The sequence below is a fragment of the Calidris pugnax genome, unplaced genomic scaffold (assembly GCF_001431845.1).
Source record: "Calidris pugnax isolate Ruff unplaced genomic scaffold, ASM143184v1 scaffold81, whole genome shotgun sequence".
Taxonomy (NCBI): Eukaryota; Metazoa; Chordata; class Aves; order Charadriiformes; family Scolopacidae; genus Calidris; species Calidris pugnax.
In genome coordinates, this window is record NW_015090880.1 from 8,037,201 (window position 1) to 8,065,068 (window position 27,868).

The following is a 27,868-nucleotide window of genomic DNA, read 5'->3' on the forward strand; positions in this document are numbered from 1 at the left end:
GCTAGGCAGGTTGCTATTGCTGAACAACCCGATGGTACTGAAGAGCAATCCCTAACCTTTTAAGAGGGGTAGTTCAGGCAACGCTGAAGAGCGTGTCATAATGTGTAGCATATCCCTTCTACGGTAAAGCCAGATAATTTATACCCCTATAGAACGTTCTCTAAGAGGGTATGTGTGGTTTTAAAGGGAGTTTTATGAATCTACTCAGGTTTTATAGAATGTATGGGTGTTGTCCATGTTTAAAATTTTATGGTGATCTTCATTGCAACAGAAAATTGAGTTTCTCTTTTATTAATCTATAATGGTGGTTGGTATATGTCACACCACTCACAGTAAAAAAAATAAAAATAAAACAAAGTCTATTTTAAAGTTGGAGACTCTGCTGTATTTCATATTTCCACTGCCCCAAGGAAATACCTTAAAATTGCTTTGCTGCTTTTGAAAGAAAAATGTTCTGGCTGGATTTGGAATGGAAGTGGACTGTTGTATCCCTATTTCACATTAAAGAACCCAAACCTTAAGGAAGAGCTGCTTCTACACTTATCGGAAATCTGTGGCAGAGAGCCACAGGATATAAAGAGCAGATGAATGCAGAGAGAGTCTCTAATAAAAAATGTGGAAACAATTTCATTGCCTCTTATTATCCACACAATGGCCTGTGGGCATACAAGGCAACAAAGGGCATCCTAAGGTAATTGATACAGGCCAAAAAGAGCTCCCAGAGTGACAGCAGCATGTGAAGGTAGTCATGCCCAACATCTGAGAGACGTGGCACATCCCCAGATTTGCAGACTGCAGCTCCAGAGAGAACCTTTTCTTTCTCCTTTGTGTTTAGATTCCCTTGTTCATCTTGAACCTTGCTCCAGCTTGTGCTGAAGTTGAGAGCAAAGCCTTGGCTGAAGGCCACAGAACATGTTTGGTCCTTTACTTCCTCAATCATTGGACTCTGGGTGGAAAGAAAGGGGTAGTTTCTTCCGGTCTGTCCCCTTTTCCTAGAGAACAGCAAACGCTTTGGCATCCAGTCAGTCTTGTTAATTGTGTATTTCTATGGTATTTGACATGTCAGCTTTGCATCTCAGCTGGGACTTTGAGGTGTTACTGCGATGTTATCATCATCATCATCACACTCAAATGAGCAAAGGATTCAGGGCTCTGTAGATGTTTTCTCTTGTGTTTGGCCACCAGCATCTGCCTGCACGTGTTCTGTTGCCATAATCTTGTCTGAGCACGTTGCAAGTGCCCACCGTTTGCTTTTGGGATTCATCAAACACATCATTAAATTACTTGTGCAGGTTAATTGAAGAAACTACATGAGTTCAGGCGTTAGGATGAGCTGAGTACTAATCCCCTCTGTGTGTTTTGAAAGCCCATCTCAAAATCCATAAGTATGCAGCTATTGTCCCCTTTAAATAAATATTGCCATAAAGGTCCTTGCTGGTATAGACATACTTCTTGGGCTGTTCTGTGAAGGTACCTTTTGGAGGACACAAAAGGGCAAATCACAAACACAAAGAAAAACACTTTTATAGAGTGAGTCAGATTAAAATCAAGCAGGTTGTGGAGGAAATGGTGCCTGGTTTAGTGTACTTTAATTAATCTATTTTAGGTTTGCATCGCTAATTAATCTCTTTTATGGTTCACATTACTGCATGCAAGTGCATATTTGTAATGTGATAGTTAGCCCTAACTACTAGCATATTCGTGTAAAATAAATAAGTTGTCATTTCTGCCTGCAGTTGTTTTCTGTGGATTTTGAGCCTTTCAATGACTTGGATGAAATGCAGAGTAGATGTGGGAGACAGGATGTTCGTTGTGATCAGCAATAACTCTGTTAAGAGCAATAACTGGAGCTGCTGGTCACTCGCAGGTTGTGATCCAGTGGGATCCTTGTTGCCATCCAAAAGCACTTGGTTTTGGGAACTTTAAAAATACCCCATCTGATGACCAGTATTTATGAGAGAGTAGGTGTGAGCTTTGTACATATACCTAGGCAGAGGATGTGTGATGTTTTTCACCGTAGATGGAGACATCATGTTGCAAATCTCCAAGCTACGGGAGTGAGTGAGTCAGAGTAAACATGGAAATGTTAAAACTGACTGTCCTCCTGGATATTACTATGATAAAATCCATTTTTGAACAGCCTTGGTTTCACAAAATGCTTCAAATCTGATTGATTTGCTGTGAAAGCCAAACCCATTGGAGGTCTCGCTTCAGGCCCAAATCTAGGTGTCTCTTCTATAAACTCCCAACTGTGGTATCTGCTGTGAGGTACAAGACAGGACTTGGACTTTAAGCACTGGAATAATCCAGCTACCAAAAGTAAAGGCATCAATGTATCAGACATCACTTTAAGCCTGCTCACGGGGGGCTGCCTCCATTTTAGCAGATGAATGGGACTGTGGCTGGCAGATCGTTGGATTAAAACACTCTGACACCCAATATTTTATCAACAGGGAAGGAATGAGATTGATGCACAAATCAGCCTGGGTAATCTGAATGTGGAGGCTGTGTTTAACTGAGCAGTAGGAAAAAGGAGGCTTCCATATTTCTGACGGGATCTTAAAGAGGCTTTTCGGATCCTGAGGAATCACTGATATCTAGCTGGAGGGAAGCTGAGAAAAATGAGTTGCTGCTGTGCAAAGAGAGGCCCTTTCACTGCCCGTGGTATGCAGCAAGCTGCCTCCTAAGAGAGAATGAAAAGAGGGAAACAAAGCGTGTGGGTGAGATGCGTGGCAAATTAAACCTCTGGATAACCCCTTGTCAGTAAATCACTTGCCCCAAAGACTACTTTGCTCTTCAACGTGCCATGAAATTGTGTCAAAGCAGGACTTTGCACCCTATGTATTTGAAGTTGAAGCCTTATTTAAGTGTGTAAAATAGCAGATCTTGGGAAAACTCTGCAGGGTCATTACGTACTGCAGGATGTACCTGAACATGGCGTTCCAGTCAAAAATTCCCATGGTTGGGGTGAAAGGGAGGAAACACTTTTGATATGGCATTTGGGGTGGACCAAAAGTTGGGCATATGTCATGCTTAACTTGAATCTCAACTAGAAAAAACAAATCGATTTCCATCCTCTAGGGACCAGTCTCAGTTCTGTACATTTGTGACAACTGGGACCTTCCTGTGCAATGTAAGGTCTCTTTTCAGCCCCCTGTACACGATAAAATGGTTTAATTGTAAAAAGCTCTCACTAGTTACTAAATAGTTGAGATAACTTGCCATACAGTGGTTACAGGTAATGCAACATTCCCAATTAAATTACATATATGCTGGAATTGAGCCAGAAGGAGCACTTTGGGCAACCTTTCCTCTGCCCCCCTGTGTTTGCCACCGCCACTCAGCACAGCTGGGAGCCAAAGTCAGACACAGCCCATGTGTTCCCATAATTTGCTCCCTTTCCTTCAGTAGGCAGGGCAGAAACAGAAAGGATCTGTGCGTGTGCACATGTGCATTTTTCAGGCACATGAAGGAATCCAGTGTCTTTGTTAATGCAGTTTTGTTAGAGGAGTTAAACTAAAATAGCTGCTTGGAATCAAATTGATTAAAATTATGGTTTTTTTCATTTGGACTAAAATGCCTCATAAAACTCTGTGAGATGGATTTTGTTCTCTTATGTATCTCTCTGATATTATTACTTTATTTACTATTTGTATTGCAATAATGTTGAGGACTGGGATTGTGTTATGTCTAGAACAAATGCAATTAAATAAAAAGCAAAGGAAAAAAACCAAACCCTCAATAAACTAATTTGACATATTTTTTTCTTAGCGAGGCACCACAATACAGGTAGACTTTAAGAAGGGCTTAAAGGAGAGCGTTGTGGTTATAAAAGCCCATGTTTGCTGCCTATCCATAGTCTGCCTGGGTAATTTAGTAAATGGGGAGCCTTGGGGCAATATCATTGCAGGAGGAGAAGTGGTGCTGTAGAGGGGAGAAGCGGAGAAGGAGGTTGCTTGTGCCCTGAAGTGTCCTTTGTTGAGGGAAGGGGATGAAAAGATGCAAATACAGATGTGGTGCCTCTGCGTGAAGTTCTAGGAAGAGAGCCCTTCATCCTCCTCTCTGCATCTCAGGCTGATGGTCCAGCAACCATCTTAAACCTGGAAGAGAAAGGAAGTTTCTCAGATGAACAGATTCATACAAAAGCGAAAACTGCTTTTTTTATCAGGAAAGTCCCCCTTACTTGCATCATCTGTGCAGAATAAGCTGTTAGTTTGTGTGCAGTATTACAAAGCAAACTCCTAGTGGATGCACTCTGAAATGGGCTCAAAAATGCAAACAAATTCTTCTGCTTCCTGCATATTTTTTCTGGTTATGGCTGCTCAAAAGTCCCACGTTTGAGGCAGTAAAATGTGGCTTCCAGCTGAAGCTGAATTGCGGTGTATTACTGCTGTAGGATCCTGAATTTTGCTGCATGAAAATACAGTTCTAGTTAATCACATGCACTTCCCAAATGCTGTTAACTTTCAAATCCAGATGCAAATTCTAGTAATGTCCTCTGTGCTTCAGGCTCTGGCGGAACCACCAGCTCCAGCCAACTGTAACCACATGTAAAGTAAAATGGTTCAAGTAGTTATGTTATGTTGTACCCACACCTCCTGACCAAATGTTGAAATGTCAATGTGTTGGGATGCAGGGAATGTGATAAGGGCTGGTTTGAAAAAGGAAAGGGATGGGGCAGATGGGCATGGTGGTGTTGGGCTGCTGCTCCTGTACAACCAGCTGCTTCAAAGTGTGACCCATTGCAGGCAAGAGGAGTCAGGCAAAGATGTATCCCTGCTGTAAGGTCAAGCAAAATTGTGCTTTGGGTCTTGCTTCATTTCAGAATTAAAGTTGGACTGTTTTTCTGTCAGGTTCTCACGTCTGGGTAAAGTGAACTTCCTCATGTTCTACCAGTCGGCGTCCCTGAAACTGCAGGGATGAGGCAGACAGATGGAAAATGAAAAAATAACTGTGAACTGAGTTTGTAGATGAGCAGTAAATGAGAGTGCAGGCTGTTTCTGGAGGGCTGCTTTCATGCATGGGAGGCAGGGGCTTATCCTTGGACTTCCCTGCCTGGCTGTAAGCTGAGATCTTGCCATGGCTTTGGGCTGTGGGTACCGCAGCAGCAGCAGTGGCGGGGCTGTGCCTGGAGAGCTGTGAGACTCATGACCTTCAGCTCAGCTCTGGGGTTTGATCTCCTCCTCTCGACAGTGGGAGCAGCTTTGTCTGGTTTATTTTGCTCAGTCAGCACAGAAATGTGCAGGTCTATTTTTCCAGCCTGAGAGCATTCTCGCCTTTAAGTCTTGCCGAACAAATGAGATATTGTTCACTAGTTCTGAGAGCTGTTTGTTACTTAAAAAAAATAATAAAATCTTCTTTCTCCCTTGTAGCAAAGAAAGTTAATTGAAGTAACAACTGGTTTAACACTATCTGGTTTAAAAAGAAAAAATAATTCTAATAAATGTTTAACATTTTAACAAAGTTCAGTACACGCTCCAGCAGTACTGCATCTGTGTTTCCTCTGCTCTTTTTTTAAGCTTGGCATACAAAGTACCATTTAAATACCGTGGTGAAAAGGGCAAGCATTCAATTTAATGCCTTTGAAATTATTCTGGAATTAAATCCTGGGCAATATATCTCAGTCGAGCAGTGTTGCATGTAGCCACATGCAGCTAATGAGCCATCAAAGGCAATGCTTTAAATCCCCATGCATACAGTACACAGATCTTTTATTTTTGCTGTCATAACACAAATCACCAACCTTGATTCTAAATTAAACACAGGTAAAGTAAGAAAGGAAAAAAAAAAAAATAAAAAAAAAGGAAAAAGGAGGGAGTAACTTTGTGGCTAATTGGAAAGAAATTTGAAACAACAGTTGGGGTTTCTTTCAACACCATTAATCACCTCTGCTGGAACATCCTTCACAACCCAAGCTTTTCTTGTCCTTGTTGCTATTTTCCCTCTTTAACATGGTACAAAATGTACATAATCATTGTTGTTCTTGAAAGCCATTTCTCTCATGCTGTGGTGGAAGGGCTTAGAGTACAGCCTGTTGCAGCTCCCTTTGGTCCTGGCAGGGCCACTGGTTTTCCTCCTCATCTGGTGCCCTGGATCACCAGTGAGGATGTGGCAGCTTCTGCCCAGTGGGCTGCATGAGGGAGATGCTGAGAGCATGAGAGGTTGAGACCTTGAGGAAATAATGCAATGAAAATAGTAAGAAAGAAAGGTGCAAGATGATATTTGTGTATGGAGTCAAGGCATGTGTTCTGCCAGCATTTCCTTCCTCTACCTTGTTTTCCCCCAGGCAAAATGAACATATGCAACAGCTTCGGATCCGTGCTGGTTGCCTGCAGGCTGCTTAATGGCCAGTGTAAAATGAGTTATGGCTGTTAGCCAGCTCCATAATCATGAGCATTCACCTTGCTAAAATCCTTGAGGTACCTGGAAGGAGGAGGCTCTGCTGAGGGCCACCTGGGGCTCCTGCAGCCCTCAAGTAGAGGAGCAGCACTGGGAATGTGTGAAAAGTCACACTGGTGACCTTGGCCACCTTGACTTTCACAGGGACTTCGGGGAGATCAAAGTAGGTTATCCCCAAATTGTTTTCCACTTGGTTGAGCTGTTTGCCAGCAAGACAGCTGAATGGCAATGGGTGTGTATGCGTTACTATTACTATAATTTTTAAAGGTGAGAAGTAGTCACAGCACATAAGCAGGTTGGTAGCAATGAAGTGAAGGGCTGTACACTCCTTATGTGCCGTTCCCAGTGCCTTTTCTTGACTGCTTTGTGTCTTAAACAGCTTAATGGGGTGGATTTTTAATGACTTGTGTCAGATACCCTTTAATTGCACGATGATGATAGAAGCTAGAAAATGAGCAACTGCAAGAAACACCTATTTGCGTAGGTGAAAGAAAGATTAACCTGTCCAGAGATGTCAGGGAGGGGATCACTTAAACCCAGCCTTACCCCCGGAGTGGGTTTGAATGCTGTGGCTCAGTGTCCACATCCTTCTCCCAGGTACAGTGAAGCCACATGTGCATGTAGATCACGTACATGTGTGGAAACAGGCTCATTTGCTGCAGTATTTTCAAGTGGCGAGTGACAAATCCCGAGTTGGAATTTGTAACTATGATAATCCTTTAAAAATAATTAATAGTCTACTAGGCAATAATGAGAAATGTTTAGGAGATTGGAGGACAGATCTGTACGAGTCCTTCAGTCTGCTGCGTTAACCAGAGTATTCCCAAGCTCTTACAGTTTATCCTTTGCAATGTAATTTTTGAGCAAAATAATGTTTGTGCATTCTTATTTAAATGTTATCATCAGTTCTCACTAATGGAGTGGTTAAGAGGTTATAATGTTTACTGAGCTTTGAATTTTCTGGTTTTGATCCTCAGGCAATATGACTCAGATTTTGTGAGATGTTTAACTTTCTGGCAAAAGAGGTATAGAAAATAAATCAAGCTTTACTGTTGTAATTAAATTTAAAGTGTTTTTGTCTATCTGTTTATGTATGCATGATTATATAGCATACACAAGTCTTCAGATTTTTTTCCTATAGTGGAAATTCTATTCATAGCTTTAAAAAAGCATCAATGGACACTGGTCATCTTTGTATTCAGCATATGTTAATGTGATGCATTGAGATATTTTCCCTGTACCATTGGGAATATTTATAAACTACACATCACTGCAATTTACTTGAAAATGTATTTTCTCTCGCAGGGGTTTCCTCTGTTTGTCATGGTATTTATCCAACTGGGAAACACTGAAAAATGGGAGTGTGTTAACAGAACAAGCTAGAAGGATACAAATCATTCTCTTTCTGCCCCTCTGTGGGAATAATGTGAATATTTATAGATCTGGAAAGCTTTCAGGAGTTTTTAATAAGTGAGAGCCAAACCATTCTCTTTGTGCTGATGCCATTTCTGGTTTTGACCTGAACATGCATCAGCTAGGAGCTGTAGCACTGAGGAGACCGAATCAAACCAGTCATCCATACTTAGGCCAAATTTGTGGTTTGTTTTTTTTTTTTTTTCTATTAAAATTACAAGAGAGCAGGAGCGAAGGTGCAGAGCCCTGCAAAGGTACCACTGTTCACAGCATGTGACAAAAAGGACACTTAAATGCAGTCATCTTGGGGAGCATGAAGCATGTGACTTAGATGCCTCTGTGAAGTCGCATGGGTTGAATGCGAGATCTATTCAACCGGCTTCTCTCACACAGCTCATGGTGTTCCCCACGTGAGGTTGAGCAGTGGTTTCCAGGCCTCTGCAGTGATCACCGTTTGCCAAACTGTTTTATGTGAAAGGTGGTTAGGATTTTATGAGAAGTGAAAGCACGCTGATAAGACAAAAGAGGAGGTTCCAGTGGGCTCCTCTCGCTTATTGAAGCCAACTGATGGAGTGGGGAAAGGAGGAGGGTTAACACGATCCGGTGGGAAAGCAGAGAGCAAAAAAAGCACTTCAAAGCAGAGACTGAGCAGGGGTCAGAAGCAGTGTCAGGTCCAAAGAGAAATGGAGAAGGTAAAACCTGAACTCCCTGCGCCTTCCCTGACAAAGGCAGCAGCATCAGGCACTAGAGGGAAGAGTGGAGGTTGGATAAAATGGAGACATGGCAGGAAAGAGGAGGTTAGACAAATCTGGGGAAAAGAATATTCATTGTGATTAAAAAAAAAAAAAAAGTGGAGTATCTTGCGAACAATCAGTGAAAGCTCTTCTCTTGTCTGTCTTTTTTGAGTTTCCAGGGATAAGGTAGGAACAGAGCTCCTGAAAGTGAGTGGGAGTGCGAGTGTTTTGCAAGAGATAGGAGGTTGGATTTTAGCATAGCTCATTCTTCATACGATTCTTTCATGTAAAGTTCATATTTGAGTCTTTTGTTGCTGTTGCCTTTAGGACTGAAGGCCCAATTCTGGCAAAATTTCCCCCTGCTGTAATACTGCACCAGCCTCAGTTAAAGCTGCAAGATATATCTTCTATTCTTTGTTCACATAGAGCCAAAAAAAAAAAATCAATAAAACATATTCAAAGACTCACTTGGGCTCATAGATCCTATAAACCCTTCCAGAATGTTGTTTTACCAGAGCATTTTGCCCGAGGATGTTGTGTGTGCATGAAGCAACTACATCCTATAGCAGTAAATGGTCATACAAGAACTGGAAAGTTATCTATTACAGAATGTCCTTAATAAAATTGTATGTGTTTTCTCAGGATGGAAGCAAAGCAACCACAAGTCAAGAACATAGTGCAGGAAGAATGGATTACAATTGCTCCAGTCTGCATTAAATCCAGCTTGGGGAGAGGGTGGAGAATAATGTCAAGCATGAGGAAGGTTGACACAAGGAGATCCTCTGGCTACACTGGGGTCGTATCCAGACAACTGTCTGCTGCGCCCAGCTGTGAGCGCTGGTAGAAAGTGGGGTGAGGGACCACCACAGTGGTCCACAAGCCACACATGCAGCATCAAGGCAGGAATGGTAAGGAATCTCTTTAGAAGAAGACTGACTAGTTGATACCAAAGCAGAGAAGAGGTTACTATTGAGTTGTGCTGAAGCACTGGCCCTTTGCCTGGTTGCTGCCAAGCTTCTTGGCAAGCTCTTGGGGAGTCTGGGTTTCTTGGGTCTGCTGGCTCAGTGCCTCCTAGCCATTCAAGCTGCTCCTGGCTCCAGTGTCTGCAGGTTTAGCATAGACATGTCCCAGCAACTGCTTGGGTTGAGGGTACCCAGCTCCATGGTTTCCTTGTGGAGGAGCCAGCGGTCAGGCAACGTTGGCTGTGCCCCCCCTGACAGCCTGGGAAAGGGCTTGAGGACACTTGGTTCCCTCTCCACTTACTGGAAAGGAAAGATGAGTGCCTGGCAGCTCAAGGGACCAAGAAATGGGAATATCAGCTGTTGCCTGATTTGGAAAATCTTAATATTGTTTTGATGGATTTTTTTTTTTATTTCCTGTCTATGAAGAATGCTGTAATTTCTAATCCTTTCTCCAAAATAGAATGATGATAATTTTATTCCAAACTCCCTATGGGCTGAATTTTAGTCGGCTCTACCCTCAGAAACAATCAGATTTTCTGTTGCACGTTCTTTCTCCAGACCACAGTCTCTGCTTTTCTGTGCTAGTCCTTTTGTCTTCAGGGTTCAGTTGCGCTGACCATGCCTGCATTGTAAAGTGGTTGTTTTGCCTCTTCTTCCAGTGTTTAGAGAAATTTTCTTGCAACCTTTTTTTTTTTCCAAAGGCCAATTAAGATGCTGGTTTCTCTTTGGTAATTGTTTCTGTCTAATTACTAATGCCAGGACATGGTGGAGCCAGTCTGTGCTCATTTTTTGGTCTCTACTTCTGAGCCACACTCTCTTCTTTCTCTGTTGCCTGCCCATCCTATTCTGGGACTCCAGCTGTCTGATTGCCATCACCAAGGCTGTCTGACTGCTCCCTCCATCCCAGAGCAACCCCAAAATATAGTACCCTTTCATGGTTAAGAGAGAAATGTTGGAGTCAGGGAGCAAACTGACATGGAGAACTTCAGTAACTCAGAGTATCCGTTGCATTAACAATTACTGAAGGAAGAAGGGTGAGTGTGGAAGACTGTGGCTTCCCCTCACATTTTGATGATTTCTGAGCCAAAATCTTGATGATGAGGTCATACTGTCCCCCAGTGAAAGGACTGTTATATTCAGCAGATGAAATATATAAACGTTTAAGAAAGTGGCTGTGCATCAACGTTTCACAGTGCACTGGTGTGAAGTGATCTTCAGTTACAGGGAAGGCAGGAAGGGCTTTTGGTTTGTTTTAATGTTGTGGAGTGCTACATACCCACATCAGGAAAGCATGCTACGTGCTCAGAGTAAATGCACTGATGTTGGAGACAACTGGATGTCTTGAGCCTGGGCAAACACCTGGAATTGTGGTTTCATCATTTCTGTGCACAGTAGCCCTCACAAAAGGCTTCAGTTGTCCCCTTGCTGAGCATCCTGGCTCAGCTCAGCCCTCTCAGCCCTTCATTGCTGGCAGGGGCAGCAGTAACAGGCTCAAGAGACTCACCCATGCCCTGAGTGGCGTGCCTTGTCTTGGATTGCCAATCTGGTGTCTGCAATAACTCAGAGCAGTCTTAATCTGTGGCTTTTGGGAGCTGATGAGGTTTACACCTTAGTTATGCTGCAGCCTGGGGACAAGAGGATGCTCTGGAAAGTCTCAGCTATATAAAAAAGAGAAAGGATTTGGCCCAAGATAAATACTGCTCCACATGTTCTTAGCAAATACAGCCATTAAATGTCCTCCGTTTATGTGGCTCTGTGTTGGAGCATTTGGGAATTTAAATTAGTGGGTCAGGTTGTTGTGTCACAAGTGCCCCTTCTCACACTTCAGTATTATTTTTAATCAAACTGTTAAATAATACTGCTTTAAAAAGAAACAAAAACCACTTCAGGAGAACATTGAGTCCTGAAGTACCCCAAACAATAATGCTGCTCCAAATTCCTGCTCTGTGTGTGGTGAGGAGACCAGGACAAGCATGGGACTTTCTATTATGAGACCTGAGCCACCGCCACCGCTGAGAAATGGAGTAAGAAGGGTGGAAGGGAGTCTGTAACAACACAGAGGCAATGCTGCTGTCTAAAACTGGCCCTTTATATAATCTGGGATGTCAGCAACGCTTTTGCTGGGGTTTATTTTAATGGCTCTTAGTGGTTACGGCTGATTGGCGATGGCGGGACTCGCACCCTGCCTTGGAGGGGTATCCCAGAGCAGGCAGTGGCACTCTGAACCTCCACACCCTGCCACCAGCTCACCCCGACCCCGAGGGGACCACGGCCGAGCCCCAGCAGTCGCTCGCCTGTGCCCTTTCGCTCCTTGCTTTCCCTGCTGAGCCTGGCAAAAAGACCTCCAATTACTTCCAATTGCGGTGATGGTTTTGCGCGAGGTTGGACACCCGTTTGCTGCGGCGGGGAATGAGCCAACAGCTTCATTAGGCCACCGAGCAGCCTGTCAATGGTGGCTGCCCTCCGTCACACCCAACCTGGCTCGCTTCTGCATAGCGATGGCCACAAGCTGCTGTCTTCCCAAGAGGAGTTCAGAGACCTCCCCAAGGCTTTGAATGGCCCCACTGACACCCACGTGCTTCTCAATCCTGATACGTATCTTTGGCTTACAGGGAGCAGTGTCACATAAAACTGAGTGGTCCGAGGACAGATCCAGTCCTTGGGCAGGTCCAAACGAGGTGGAATTGTAACCTCTAACATGAATGCAGCATGAAGAAACAATCCCTTTTTTATTTTTTTATGTTGTACCTGCACAAAACCCTTGTGGATGCTCTAGTACTGCTTGTGTTAGAAGAAATGTGAAGGTTGGTGGATTGGCTGAGGGATGGATACATACACAAGCAAACAAGGCATGTGGAAAAGTGGGAAGTTGGAAAGGAAGGATTGAAATCATATTGTGTGGAGGAAAGCTGGGGCGAGGTCCCATCTTCAGGAGAAAGAGCACCTCTACGGTACCTACAATAACTCTAACCAAAATCATGGCTACATAGGTCTTGGAGGAACTGGGAGCAGGAGCCACAGTTTCAGAAATATCCAGATCTAGAAAGATTGCCATGTCATAGAATCATAGAATGGTTAGAGTTGGAAGGGACCTTGAAGATGGAGTTCCAATCCCCCTGCCATGTCCTACAGAGAATTAAGTACTCCAAAGAGATCTCCCTCCCTCCCTCCCTCCATGCAGCATATTTACACAGCTATTATTTTGGTGCTGTAGGATTATGGGTCACTTACTGAAATCGGAGACTTCCAGAAGTCAATGGGATTTACGTACTGATTATAGGAAGGGGAGGATTTTGCCCTCCTTAAGAGCAAGCTGTTCATTTTGTAAATGGCTACTTGGAGAGAGTACGATCACACACCACGTACTTGCAGGAGAAGCTTTTACTTGGCATGTCTTTGGCAATTAAAAGTTGCAGAATGTACATGCAGCTTTGGGGTACCTGGCTATGAGCTATCAGCTCATGGAAATGTCAATCCCATTTCTAATGGTCTCCAGGCATCTGTGTCCCTGCTTGCAGCAACTTCCTAAGATGTAGTCACAGAGATGTTTCAGGAGGAGTTCTCCCTATACTTCTAAGGCATCTGATAGCAGGAATGGCTCTCACAGTGCTCTTGCTCTAAATACCCTCGAGCTCACTGGTTTGGAATTCAAAAGCAGTAGGTAATAAAACACCCCTAGAATGTAGTAGCTTTTTCTCCTCCCTGCCAATAAGTTCTTGAATTATTTTACTGAATCATTTTACATGTTGCATTTAATTAGATATTATTTTATTGTAACAAAAAACAGTTTGGCTGATGTGTTCATTTAAGCAAGATGTTGGCATCACTTTTTTTCCTACTGCGGTGTGCTGCATCCATCCATATCCTCAAGGAATGAACTTCTCAGTGCAGTTTGGTTTGTGTTGTTGACTGGTTGGGTTTTACGACCTTCATTCTATTCCAGCAGTTTGGTGCTTGGGGGCAGCAGAAGGCTTCCTGCGGAGACGGGTCCGTTTGACATTCTGTGTGTTCCCCTCTCCCTTCTGTCATTGCCTTCTGCTCCCACTTCTGTTTCTTCTTCCTTTGTAATGGCTGTTCAAGGAGGATGGGTTAGGAGTTGGTTAGGACACACTGGACCCTCAGTCCAGATTGTTGCAGTTCATTTTCTAGATTTTCTGTGTACTGCTGAAAGAATGTGAGCAATATTTATGTTCTTGTGTATTACAATAGCAGCCAGAGGCCTAAAGCAGACACAAGGACCTTTGTGCTTGCCATCGTGCAGGCAGAAGTCTTACACCATGAAACAGCAAAATGCACAAGACAGGCATTGAATTAGGGAATGTCCAGTCACTGGGGGTTTCCTCCTTCTTAGGCAGTTGTATTTTGGGACTGGGTTTCTCTTTGTAGAGCTGGAATAACAATTTCCTCCGTCCATGTTGTGTTTAAATGTTTGTCACATGTGAAAAGTTTGACTATTTTGGTGTTGAGCAATGATAATGAACCTTTCATTATACTTTTGTATCCCCTTCTCTCTGAGGCTGTGTGTTTCCAGGCATTCCTCTCACCAGGCATTTCTTCTCACCTCCCTCTTTTTCCTTTAAGCACAGGCTCACAAGAAGTCCATCAATCCCAAACCAGTCATTGCAGCCATTATTCTATTTTTTTTTCCCCTCTTGAGGGATCATTTATCTGTGTAGCAATGTCACCAAGCTTGTTAATGACTGCCTGTTTACTATCTGTGTGATTGCTCACATTTAGATAACCTGATAGAAAGGTGGCTGAAACGTCTTTTGAAGCGTGGTCAGAAACATGTGCTTTATCTCCCCTATTTTGTTTAGAGGAACCGAACTTAGAGCAGTGTGACCTCTTTGTTGGGAAAGATTTTGCGTTTTATGTTAATCTAAGCTGTGGGGCACTTTTCTTGAGCATGGGTTAATGCTCTATAGGACTCAGGGTGGCCTGAAGCCCTGGGAGTCTGGAAAAACTGACCAAAGAACAGTTTCTGCTCATTAGTTTTACCTCTACAAAAAGTTGCTTAGTGCTCAGCAGAGACTCGAATAGGAATCATTTTATACTGCAGAACTTTAGTCCACATAAGCAGAGTGTGAAAGATAGTAACTTAAGGGCAGACTTTAGTCTTTGAGAGACTGTTCTAAGATCATAGAAATTAAAGGACAGCTCTAATTAGGTACTAGTCAGCCTCTACTGCCCACTCTGCATCTTCAGTTGTCAAAAGCTCAGGAAGCTGAGCATGTTCCCATCCCGAGGAACTGGAATGTAATGTAAAAAAAAAAAAATTACTATCCTTAACGCAGAAATTTTATAACTCCTATGTTAGTCCTTTTCTGTCATAATTTAAGGCCTTTTTATCTCAAAGCTGTATTGGGGTGACTATAGTGAAATAGTAGTAGTAACTGAAAACTTTATAGTTCTTTTGTTAATTTGGAGCTGTGTTGTCAGCTTAGCAAAAACCGACAATGCATAAAAGGTAAAGCATTGCCTTCCGTTCCTGAAGACATCAGTTTTGTGGTTATTTTTTTAAAAAAAGAAGTGAGTCTTGGAATTAAAGTACTTTATCCAAATTTTTTATATATTGAATACTATGATATAGAAACATCAATTAATTACATACTTAATGTTGTTTGATTTTTGGTTGCAAGGGCAAGGAAACAGAACAGAGCAGAAAGCTGTTCCCCATTTTCATCATCACCAGCTGTGAAGCCATTAGTAAAGGTGAGAGGTGGCTAAAGGCTGTAGCACTTTCAAATACTGGGAGAGGTTCCTGTGCTGTCATCTGTGAGAGTGGATTCCTCTTGCCCTTGGAGTTGGGCAAAGCCTACAAATAGTGTATATTTGACCTGTATCTTTCTGGAGACCAGTGATGACAAGAAGTAGCCAGAGTTCCTATTCCAAGCACATCCTCCTTTAAGACTCCACGGGTGAACAAAAGCCATAATCAATGATTTCACCTGTAAAACAGCTCAGCTGAAGAGCAGATTCTTGGCTCTGGTTTTCTCCTACCCTGTGGGGTACAGTTCATTTAAGGTAAAGAACATCACTCATTGTTCTCTGCCAGTGGAGCCTTGCTCCTGGGAAAATCAAGTACACCTGGAAACCAGAAGAGCTTTGATGGATCTTTTCCATCAGTTAGAGACTACATGAATTTTCCTAATCTAGTGCAGAAAGTGTATGGAAAACATTTGAAAAAGGCTACCTGGCAGTTAATGCTGGTAAATTTTATTTTAAAGCCCTTGATAAAGGCTCCAATTTTGCATTAGTTACAGATGTCATGAGGACAAAGCCAAATGTCATCAGGCTCTTAGAATAATGCAGTAAAGCCTTGGGTGCGTTCTGTTACAATAAGGTGGATTTTGGTCTTTGTTGTAGTATTGCACAAACTGGAAAGTCAACATTTGAATATGGTGTGATTCTCCCATTTAAAAAAAATATGAAAAACCAGCATCTACAGTAGACTCAACCAAACCAATTAATTTTCTGTGTTGTCAGAGACGCTTCAATCAAATATGTATAATTTCAAATGTGCTCCTTTTCCATACTTTGAGTAATTTTTTGTTATTTCATGAACATCTCACTTTTACTATGAGAACCACTATTATGCAGACCTCATACACTGAAGAGTGCAACTGGTCCTGGTAATTTGCCCATAATATGTACCTCTCCTCTCCTTCTCACGTTGTTGATGAAACTGTGTTTATTTTTTTGGACAAAAACTTTTCAAGAGAATGTTTGGTACAAAGTTAAGACAAAGATTTTGGTACAAAGTAAAGTTATGGTTGTACCCAAACCATAGATGGAGAGCTCCAAGAAGTTGTAGGTGTACTTGTCTGGGAGTAGAGTTGCAGGGTATGCCCTGTGTTAAGCAAGTTACTTTGCACAAATACAGGATTTAGAAATTGAACTTTTCAAGGTCTTTCTGAGCTTATAAATCCCTCTTTGTCTCTGACAGATATGATGACACAGAATGTGCTTTTGGAGATCTTGCAAGTTGTAATAATATTTATTTTTTTATTAAAGTTTTGTAGAAAATTACTATATTAGTGCCTGACAATTGGTATGGGTATACTTATTCCTTATATAGTAATGCTATAAAAAATGGCACTTTCAGGAGGTTATGAAAATTATTTCCTACCATATTGTTCCACAGTTGCTGTTTCATTTCAGATTGGACATAGGAAGAACACAGGGCTATGGTTACCTAATGGTGCAGGAAGAGCACCATCCTCTTTCACCTTTTGCTGCATTGTTAATGGTAAAGTATGAATCATAGTTATCGCTTGGTACATTTTTTTTAATGATGTAGGTGATTCGGATGTGCGTATCTGTAATTAATGAGAGGGAGTTGCATGGCTAATTCCCTGTGCAGGACTGACATCCTGTCTGCAGCTTTGTCCCCGATCCTTTACTTACGTGTCTCAAACAGCCGGTTATTGCATTACATCCTTGTATTATATAAATAAAGCCTTGACCTTTGTCCTTTGCAATATTGGTTCAGAGCAGTTTTAATTCAATTTAGAAAAGAAGCCTGAGTGTTAAAACCATTTGAATCTCCTTAAACACCTTAAAAGTGGATGGGACGATTTCTGCTTAAGAGAAAGCACTAAGGCTAAGAAATTGCCTTCTAGTTTTTTGTCATTGACAAATGAGTGCATGTTTTTTCAGATTGAAACTATGCAGGAAGTCCTTTCTGGGCAGGGAGTATGCCTACTCCTCTGCATTGCAAGGCATTGTGGGTCTACAGAAATTATTGGCAGTGCAGTATATTTTTTTATTATTTCATCAAACAATTCTGAAACAATAACCATCCTCAGGCAAGTTCCTTCCCCTGCTGCAGGCAAATGTCCAGTAGGTTTTGGGGTTTTTTTATTTTTTTACCCCATCACCATATTTTATAGCTTAAATGGATTTTTTTAATTTTTTACCCCATCACCATATTTTATAGCTTACTTAAGGCTTGTGTCTGTGAATCCTTGCTAGTAAAGACAGGTTGGTCCTAGAAATATCACAGTCCATTAAAACAGAAACCAGGTCATGGGTATATTGGTGCCAGAAGCTCAGGCCTTCTCCAGGAAGAGTCTGAGTACTTTTCTCTGTCACCATTGGTGTGATTGTGTTGTTTTTTTCCCAACACGTGTTAAAAGTGGAGGTAAGCAGGGTGCTTATGTCTCTGAGCATCTAAACCATGTTACTGCTGAGCTTCAGTTCCCCACTGACAGAAAATGGGGATAAAGGCACTTAATTATCTTCTGTGGATATTGTGGAATAAATTCATTAAAGATTTGAAGTATTAGAGCTAGGCGCAATCTGGCCTTTATTAAAATCACTGTGATTGTAATGCCATTAGTACCTCAGTGCAAATCCTAGCAAAAGTAATTTTTTTTATAATGATGGAGATACAGATCCTCTAATTATCCAGGACAACTCAAATTAGCACCACAAATAACTGCTAAAAGTTGAGACTGCATGATGTGAACCATAATTGATTTTGAATGTGTTAGGGCACAAATGCTGTTAAGTGATGTAGAGTGTTCCTTTCTCCTGTTGGATGTTTAACAATGTTTTGAAGAAACAGAGATGTGTTTTTTGCCATTGCTAGAGATTTTTGGGAGCAGAAACCCGAGACAAACAAGAAACAGAAAACAAACTCAGAGCTTGCTTGAATTTTGCACCCATTGCCCCTTCCACATTGTCGTGTTTAAATAGAAGTGGCTTTATATCAATTTTATATTATTTGCAGATTTTAACTGGGTGTAGTTTCAAAATCAGAATTAAGAAACAATTATTTTTTTTATTCTTCATTTCAGATTTGTCCCATTAGTGGAGAAAAATGATTCCTAGCAAAACTCCATAGTTTACTTCTCCTTTGGGAGAAGTAAAATATACCTGGATCACTGATAAGCTGACTTACTCCATTTAGATCCCCCCCATTACTTTTGGTACAATTATGTGTAAGCAGTGATTGCATGAAGCTGCCCGGATCCCATGTAAATGATACGTCTTTGGCATACAGGAGTTTTTGCAAATGATTTAAAGCAAGGCATTCTTCCATGCTTGGCAGAAGAAGGATACAGAGAGCTTTTGTACCTCAGTTGCATCAAATTGAATATTTCTTTAATCACCCTGGAGAAGAATGCACTTGATTGCATTCTGCGAGTTCTGCTGTTATTGTTCTTGGGTAGACCTGGTGGGTAACGGATGGCCTGACTCCACAGCACCGCTACCCCAGCCCCCCCCTCCATCCACCAGCTCCTCTACCTTGGGCAAGACCTGCTCCATGGGAGTAGTAATTGTGCAATAGTCAAAAGAAAAGAATGTGAGGGAATAGCCATTAATAACAAGTTGGCAACCCCCTGAGAGGAGAGCTATTTTCACATTAAAATCTTCTCTAACGAAGGGATGAAGCCTTGCTTCATTTGATATCTTAACAGGTAATTGCACAAAAGGTGATTTCCAAGTAAGGATTCTTTTTATTCCTGAATGTAGGGTGAATACCCACTATTTATAAACAGACAAAAAGCCTTGCACACTGCCCCATTTATCAAAGAATTAACACCCAGTGCATGTTTAATGTATTTTTCCCTAATAAAATGGTGCTAAAAAGACAAAACTCATATATGAGAGATTATTAAACCTCCAGAAGAGAAGAGAGAAGCTGATGAAAGCTTGGATCTGTTTTTGCACATGGTTTCACGGTGATGTATTTAATTTTGAAATATATGAAACAAAACCGAACCTTTCCCTCCCCTTTTTCATTTGCAGAAAATTGTAAATGTAAGGCCATAACTAAAAAAGAAAGTAGATTATGCTGTCATCAGTTTAGACATTTTCCAGGGAAATACTATGAAAAATATTAATGGGGAAAAAACACATTACTTTATGCTCAGTTTGCACTCACAAAAAGTTTGAAGTAGTCACTTGAATTAATCTAGGCTCAATCCTCAGCCAGAAGCTGTGGAAAGGAGCCCTATTCTGCTGGTGTCTTAAATTGGCATAGTCAGACTGAGCACCAGAAAGCTCAGAGGAACTGGAACCCTTAGCTTCCGTTTATTGAGCTAATTACCAATTTGACAAATGTAACTTTTTCAGTGGAGGACTCATTCTGAAAGTGTGTTTTCTGGCAACGTTGAATAAAGGAGTTAAATTGCTGCTGATGCCTCCCCTCTGAAGAAGGAGTAATGGTGCCTCTGTGGTAGAACCCTTCCCTGGTGCTTCAGTGCCCGGTGCTCAGCACAGAAGAGGGAAGGGATGAGCCTCTCCCAGCAGCAAAGGAGGTAAAACTATTAACCAGGAGCAAGTGCTCATCCTGTGCTTGGACCAGCTATAAGAAAGTGTTGCGTGACATCCTGAGCCAACACAATGAGCACATCTGATTCCTAGTGAGCTCTACGAGTGTGTGGGGGCAGAGTTTTGCCCGTCCTATTTTTCATTGGATCCATGTGTTGGAGGCTTTATTTTTGAGATGGTCAGCAGAATCTCTGAATATATATATATGCCCACACGAACAGGTGCAAACATTTGCTTTGCTGTCTCCATCTGGAGGCGAGGCAGCCCAGGCTGGGAGATGGGCAGCCAGGGTTTTAGGCGCTGAGGCAGCTTAACTCACACTCAGTGACGCAAAAAAAGGGGACTTCCCGGCTGCAAGCAGCTCGCATCTGGTGGGACCCAAGCGAGCACATGGCTGCCTCTGCCCATATGGGTAGACATATCAAATGTAAACATGAATCCAGTTAATTTTCACACATTTGTGACAGCTTCCCCTGCCTCCACCGAGGCCTCCCACAGCCCTCCTCCTTCTTGATCTTGCTGGGAAAGCCTGGATTTATGACAATGCAGGCTGTTCCTTGGCCTCATACTGTGGTGCCAGAAGTGGGGCAGTAGCTCCACTGCAGCATCAAGCAGAGAGGCAAGCCAGGCTGGGAGGAGATTCAGTCTAATCCACTCATGTCGTTGTCTTAATTTATCAGCCACTGCCACAGAGAACAGAGAGCAAGACTGATGGAAGGGGAAGGCTCTTTTAAAGAAACACCCAGGAGGTCATAAAATGTCTTTTAAATAGTGGGGAGGGACTTGTAAATCAGAGCTTTCCTGCTCACAGTGTCCCCTGGCATGGCTTTCCAGATGAGCACATCCCTAAATAGAGTAGCCAGGATGGGAAGTGATTTGTCTCCCCAGTTTGATGCTTGCTCTTTTAACCAGAACTGAGGAAGTGGGAAATATCAATGATTTCTCATATGTGGACGAAGTGCACATGTTATGACTATTTATATTTTGTTTCCTGTGTGTATTTGGGGTCCATTTAAAGTGGCAGCACAGTGCTCTGCTAGTGCAGCCTGCAGGTGGTCAAACCAGCAGGGGAAAGCAAGGTGGGGAAAAACTGCTTTGCTTTGGACTTACATCTGTAAGTCCCACCGAGTTTTCAGGTGCCCTGCTCCATGCCAGGGTGCAGCATGAGCTGGGGCGGTGGCCACCAGGGTGGCTGGGACCAGGGTCTCCTTCCTGTGCGCGGGTGGACCGGGACAATGGCCTCAACCCGTCCAGTGAATCACTGCTCGGACTCGCCCTGCAATCAGCCACGCAGCGCTTGGGAAACGAGCCACCTGCCCTGCTTCCTCTCATTTAAAGGGTTTATTTTTAAGTGGAAAAGGCTATGAGCTTTGTTCCTTTTTCTCAGGGACTCCGTGTCCTTTACAGATCCCCGAAGGCTGCGTTGCAGTACGAGCAGCCCCAGGGACCCTCCTTTGGGGACCACGTCCTGGGATTGTCACTCAGCACCAGGCGCTAAAGATGAAGCTATTCATAAGACACACATGGAGCAAGCTACTGGGCAGCATGGCAGAAGCTCCTGATGTTATCTGAGCCTTCTTCTAACACATTCCCAAGGAGAGCAGTGGAAACTGCTACTGAACAAAAGCCCGGGTCTTGGCTCTCTGCTGAGCCTGTGTTGTCCTCACCTGCATCTGGGGACTGTTACTCTTGTGGTCCCAATAAGCAGTGAGACTCTTGGGCTGGGAGGCTGTACAGTTGCAGTTAGTTTGGTCTGGGCCTTTGTTGACATCTCCAGTGACATATAATGTAAGAAATATGTTGTGCTTGCACTCCTCTATTCAGATATTACTATGTCTCCATCCCATACCTTGTTGCTCTGTGTGAAGACACCTGGCTGGGTGTGGTGGGTCCAGTGCTGTACCTGAGTGAGATGTTCCTATGACATGGTGCTGTTTATGGGACCTGAACTGGTTTGCCTCTGTGACACAGCATCATATTGGGCAGGTGTGCTAGTTTCCTAGATGTCTGGCTTGGGGATCTCCAGCACACTTCTGTATTTCATGGTGTAGGCATGCCTGTATTTGCAAAACACCAGCAGTAATTAATGATTAAGTAGAAAACAAAGGAATGCATGTAAGATCCTTTTTTAGAGTAATTAAAAGTCTATCCATTCTTAAAAACCCCTCCTTTCATTCTACTCTTTTCTCTATATATACTGATTTGCCTTAGCACCAATTAATTTATATGTTTCAACCTGCTCACCCATCCTCTTTTTTTCAGCTTAGAATAGCTTCTGGGAGGTGGTTCTTTATTTCTCACTGAACTTTTGCCAAACCAGTGGTTCTCTCACAGAGAGGAATGTCGAGTGCTTAGCAAAAATTAGTTTTAGTCAACAAGAGAGAATAAATAGCACACCACCACATGTACCAGAACAAAACCTGTCTTTGTGGCGTTAAGGTGGATTTTAACCATAGCTCCATTTAAAGCATCTGTATATTATATCTCTTTCTGTGTGTAAGGACAGGGAAGGCGACTCTCCCAGAGCCATATTTCCCACCAGGTTCTGTTGGAAAAGGTGCACACCATTTCACCTCTGCAAGGCTGTGTGTAGCTAATTGGAGAGAATGGTCTTGCCTGTATGTCCCTTGTTTTTGTGTGGTTATGACTGTTTGCAAAGCAGAAGTAAAGACAGTCTGGACTGAGTCTAAAATCCTAAGTCTTATCACTTCTGTGGTATTTCATCCAGATTTATCCAGCTGCTGTGACTAAAGTCTTGGTGAGTTTTTTTGGCATTTCATTCCTTTCACAAGGTCCAAAGTTTCAGCTGATGAACAAGCCAGAGGTCTGCAGACACCCATCTAAACTCAACAGAACTTAATCTGTTCTTAGTCTTCTGATCTTTCCTCTTTCAACCTCCTCACTCTATTTTTAAATATCCTCATAAATCCTTACTTCAACTTTTGTTCAGGAAGTAACTAACAATATTAATACAAACCATGTTAACAAGGCATCATTACTCAAGGTCAATCTATGAAACCATTCATTGATATTTCTAGCTATGAAAGATTTGTTCTCCTTTTTTTAATACCTTTTTTTGGACTGTACCCTTTCTTTCTTTTCCGATGTTTGTTTTTTCCCAGTTGACAAATATAGGGTTTCATTCTGTTTCTTACAAAACACGAACCAGCCTGGCTTTTCTCATTAACTTCCTTATTATCATAAGCAACATCACCTGTAACACTCATCACGTGAGCAGCATGGTGCTGGGAGCTGTGTATATTAGTCAACTCCTATTCCCTCTCAGAGCTAGATGGCAGGAAGGAAAAATATTGCAAGTTCATGCTTTCAGGGCAAGGTGTGTTTTGTTTGTTTCCTCAACCGTTTTGCAGGAGTGCAATAAAAGATAACTAAAGAACATCTCTTAAATGAAACTCTTAAGTGGCTGAAATCTGGAGAAGACTGACCTCTGGCTCATCTTGCACAAGGAAGTCAAACAACCATGAAGGACTGGAACTGTTTTCTTCTTGTTGGTAAGACTGGCTAGAGCCAAATCAAAAGGAGAGTTTTTAACTCTGTCTTGCATTTTATTACTCCACTGCAGGTTCTCTAGAAGCATACAATACATTGCTGTAATGGTAACCAGGAAAATACCTTGAGGTTTTAAAACAGGATGCGCAGTTCATGCTGGTTACTGAGTGATGAATGATACAAACTGCACTGAAAAACTATACAAATACATGATTTCAGCTAGCACAGCAAAATAGTTTAGATATAAATTAAAATAACTGCAGTCTTGTGGTCCTTGTTGGTTATTTACAAGCCTCTTGAAATATTTCCTTATCTGCCTGTCTCATAAGAAATTAGGCAATTACAATAAATAAGCCTGAAGCTGAAGAACATCAAATAGTGAATCATTATGGCATCATTACATGGGAACTGGTAGTAAGTGGAAGGCCAAAAGAAACTCACAGGTTTTCCAGCTTCAGGAAATCTATTTTAAATGAAATTGAAGTAAACACCTTAAGTTGAATGTAATTCTATGGAAAAGGCAGTTGCACAATGAAGAGGTATTTGCAGCCAGAAATTCAACTTCATCCTTTTCAGGATATTTCTAAACAGGAAAGAAATAATTACCATGTCATTGAACTAGTCACAAAACTTTGTATAGGGGAAACTTTGATTAGAAAGAAAGAGAAATGTCATCTGGAAATCCAGTGATTCAGAAGCTTCTGGAAGATGAGAAGAGGAAATGTTTCCTTTAGAAATTATTTGGTAACATCGATGTGTATGCATTCCTTATTCATTTTTACTATAAATCTGTAGTATATATATGCTCAATATTTTATTTATGTATATATAATATAGCACAGAAATATATTGATATGTGTAATGACTGCATCACAAGAAAGTATTTTGAGACAAGAATAGCTGGGTTTTGGGGATTGTGTTTGCGGGGTTTTTTTCCACTTGTGATATTGACTTGATTTTTTTTTTTCTTCTGAATCAGCGCAAGAACACTTTTCAAGATGCTTAATGTGTGGATTTTTTCAGGGTGAAAATTCAAGCTTTGTTAAAAAAGCTTTACATTCCTTGCAAACCCAATCAGGCATTCAAAACGCGTTCAGCTCCCCTGAACACCAAAAGGAGTGATCAGCAAGTTTCAGGCTTGGTCCTGATTTGACAATTTTAAGGTAACATTTTTTTGACATTGCCTACACCAACCTGGTAAGGTCTGCAGAGCATTGCTTCAAAAGCATAGACATCCAGCAAATGCAGATAAAATGAGCCACTGGTCCTCAGGAAAGGAGCTGTTGATGTCCTATTCTGCTTGTGCTCTATAAAAGATGAAACTGATACCCACACTTGCAAAAATTGCAGTCTGATCATGACAGGCAGGACTGATGGCTTTGATTGCTGAATGCTTCACACAGTCCCCTCCTCTGGCTGCACTGCTATTAATCAGAGCAATGGACCATTGTACTTTGGAAATTTTCTGTTCTTTTAAAAAAAAAAACCTAAAAACTGTCCGGTCTTCTTTTTAGTTCAAGTATTTCTTCTTTCTAATAAATTGTGTCAAAGCAGGGCAAATTGGGTGGAAAAGATAGCATTTGAACTGTCTCAGATTTGCTCAAACTTAGTGACTCTCTTAAGGACACCTCTGCATCATGTACTTAGTATTGGTAAGTCCTAAGAACATGATTATCTTTGAGCACGTATATGAGTACCAACCTGAAAAATGAGACTTGAGAATCTAATACCTTTTCCCGACCTTAAATGTTCTATGAGGCAATGAATGTCTAAATTTTCTTTTTGCGAAGGATGAGAATACTCTAAGGCTGTCATCAGAGTTCAAGAGATGTCATTCTTGATTTGGGTAATGACAGGGATGAGAACTCCAAGTCTGGGGTAAATGGAGCACCAGGTCACCAGGTCTACATGAAATACAGCTGAAAAATGTACAGGTAATAATAACAGCTGGCAGAGGGAGGCATAATGCTGTTGTTGACAAAAGGGCAAGCTATGGCAAATTGAGTCATTATGAAAAGCCAAACCTTAGTGTTATTCTGAAAAAAATTGTTAGAATCCATTTCAGAATATTCAGCTTGGATTCAGAGCAAAACATATTGCTTAAAATATTGATGTTAAAATGTTCACATACTTCCTCACATCACTTAAAAGTCGAGGGAATCTCATGTCATCCTGTTGAAAGGTGAAGGCAATAGAGATGCTGAACAAGGGGACCAGTAGCTCGTTGTCCAGTTTAGAAATCTCAAACAGCTTACTAGAGTAGTGGTAGTTATCTCCTTTGTGTTGTGCCTCACCTTGAACCCTTTTTTCTGGATAGATGCGTTGGCTTCACAGTGTTTGTTGGATGGAAAGGGCTAAGTAATGAATTTGAGTGGACAATACCAATTTGCACATTTCCAAGGGCCCAGGAGAGACTGAGGAGCCATTATGCAAGGTGCTGTATAAACACGTAGCCAATACTTACAGTCTGAGTAAATAAAACAGTAGCAGAAAAGTTCAGTGACACACAATGACCCCGTAAGAAGCAGCAGCAATCTGGAGTCAGCCCAGCTGCTCTGACTTCTAGTCCATTGCCTTTTCCACTGGATACTGCCATACTGACATCTTGGATCATGCAAAAAGTATTGGATGATATATACCAAATGGGAGATTTATCATGGTTATCTCTATAAAGTTTGGCATCAGAAGGAATTAAAAAACAGACATCAAATTATAGACGCGTAGCTGTATCCGGAATATATCTGTTTAACGCAGTAATGTATAACTGCTTGATTATGGACAATGAAATCCTCATGCTGCTACTTATCTCCACCTGTCTCAAAATACATTAAGATCAGTCCCTAGATTTATTTCTTGCTCTCGGTCTCAGGTGTAGCAATTAAAGAAATGTTCTGTATTGCTGAGAGCACCAGATGTGTGCAGTGGAGCATCCTATACTGACAAACATTTTGCGTTTAATAGTTCCTTTGGGTACACATTGGCGTCTGGTTTTATTTTTCTGTTTATACTTTATTTTTCTGTTTTATGGACCTGTTTCCTTGATAGGGTTTTTGAGTTTCTTGCCTCGGAGGATGGTTTGGGGTAGCATGGATTATGGCACGGCAGCGATGAGAGCTGTCTTCTGTTTCTGTTTGCAGTTTTTAAGGTCGTTCTAAGTTCTTTGTTTGGATCCTCCCATATGAAATAAGAGCAGTGCAAAATGCCAACTGATTCTGGAACGTGCGTTGTGGATCATGTTGCTGTTTTCCTGGACCTTCCTGATGTCTTCTTAATGTCTCTCTTCTTCTCCTGGACCTGAAACCAGACTTAGATCCCTTCAGGAGCAAGTTGGAGGAGGGTTTTTGGTCACAATAGGCACAAAGCTTCCTTCACCCACACTCTGGAGGTGGTGGGCAGCTAGAAGGTGGCAGGTGATTTTTCTCTTAAGGTTGTGTTTCAGATTTTCTCCTCCAGTCTAACTTTTAGCTCATTCTTTACTGCCAAGCAGAACAAGATGCTGGGTTGCGAATCTGTGAGTCAAATGATGAAAGGCTGGAGCACAGCAGCAGGCCTATTCTAATGATTTAGAGAAATCTGATCTATTTCTCTCTGGGGTATTTTGTACCACATTGAGAATGCCATGCTGGATACGACTAGCTGAGAAGAGAGAAGAGCCACAAACTATGTTTGTTCTTGTAAGTAGAGTAGAAAATCTTTCCTGACCTCTGCAAGTGTTTATCTTACTTCCTAAAGGGTAGAATTTGACTATTTTGGCTACAGTATGAGCACTTTCACATGTTGTTTGGTGTGGTGGATGCTATTTCTCTAAATAATACAGGCTGTGAAAAAACAGATCTTCACACGCTTATTATTTATGAGGACTGTCAAGTGTATCATGATACCATGACCGTAGAATTCTGACACGGGAACTCCTTATCTTGCAAAAACCTCATTTATTTATTTTTTCAAACAACGGTTCAGGTAAAACTATGATGGGCAAAAGATTAAAGCTTTGTCAGATAAAAAGCAATGCTGTACTATTTCAACTATCTTAGTTTTCAAAAGAGAAAGAAATATGTGGTAACTCACGCAGACAACATAAATATTGAATAACCATTGCAATGGATTGTATTAATAGATATACAAGTTGAATAAAAACACATTTGATTTAGTCTTCTGCTGATGGTGCCAGTGGATTACAAGGACTAAAATGTCTAATTCAATGTTACCCATCAAACAGCTATAATTCACATCTTTCCTTTTTTTTTTTTTTTTTTTTGCTTTTTTTTTTTTTGCTGTTAATAAAGCCCAGGATTGAAATCAACTTAAATTGTTTTGAACAAAACGGTTAAAAACATTATAAAGAGATTAAACAAGCAGACTGAATTCTTAGAAACATCTAACATGCAAAACCTGTAGTACAGTTTGAATTGTTTCGAATGAACTTCCTGAAAAATGAATCTCCTGAAAAATTATTTTGGCGAGCACTGGAGTTACTGGATGATCCTGTGTGGGTCCAGGGCTGAGTGTGGGAAGGGCCATCCCCTGTCCCAGCCTACGGCAGATGTTCCCTTATTCTGGCGGCGGTGT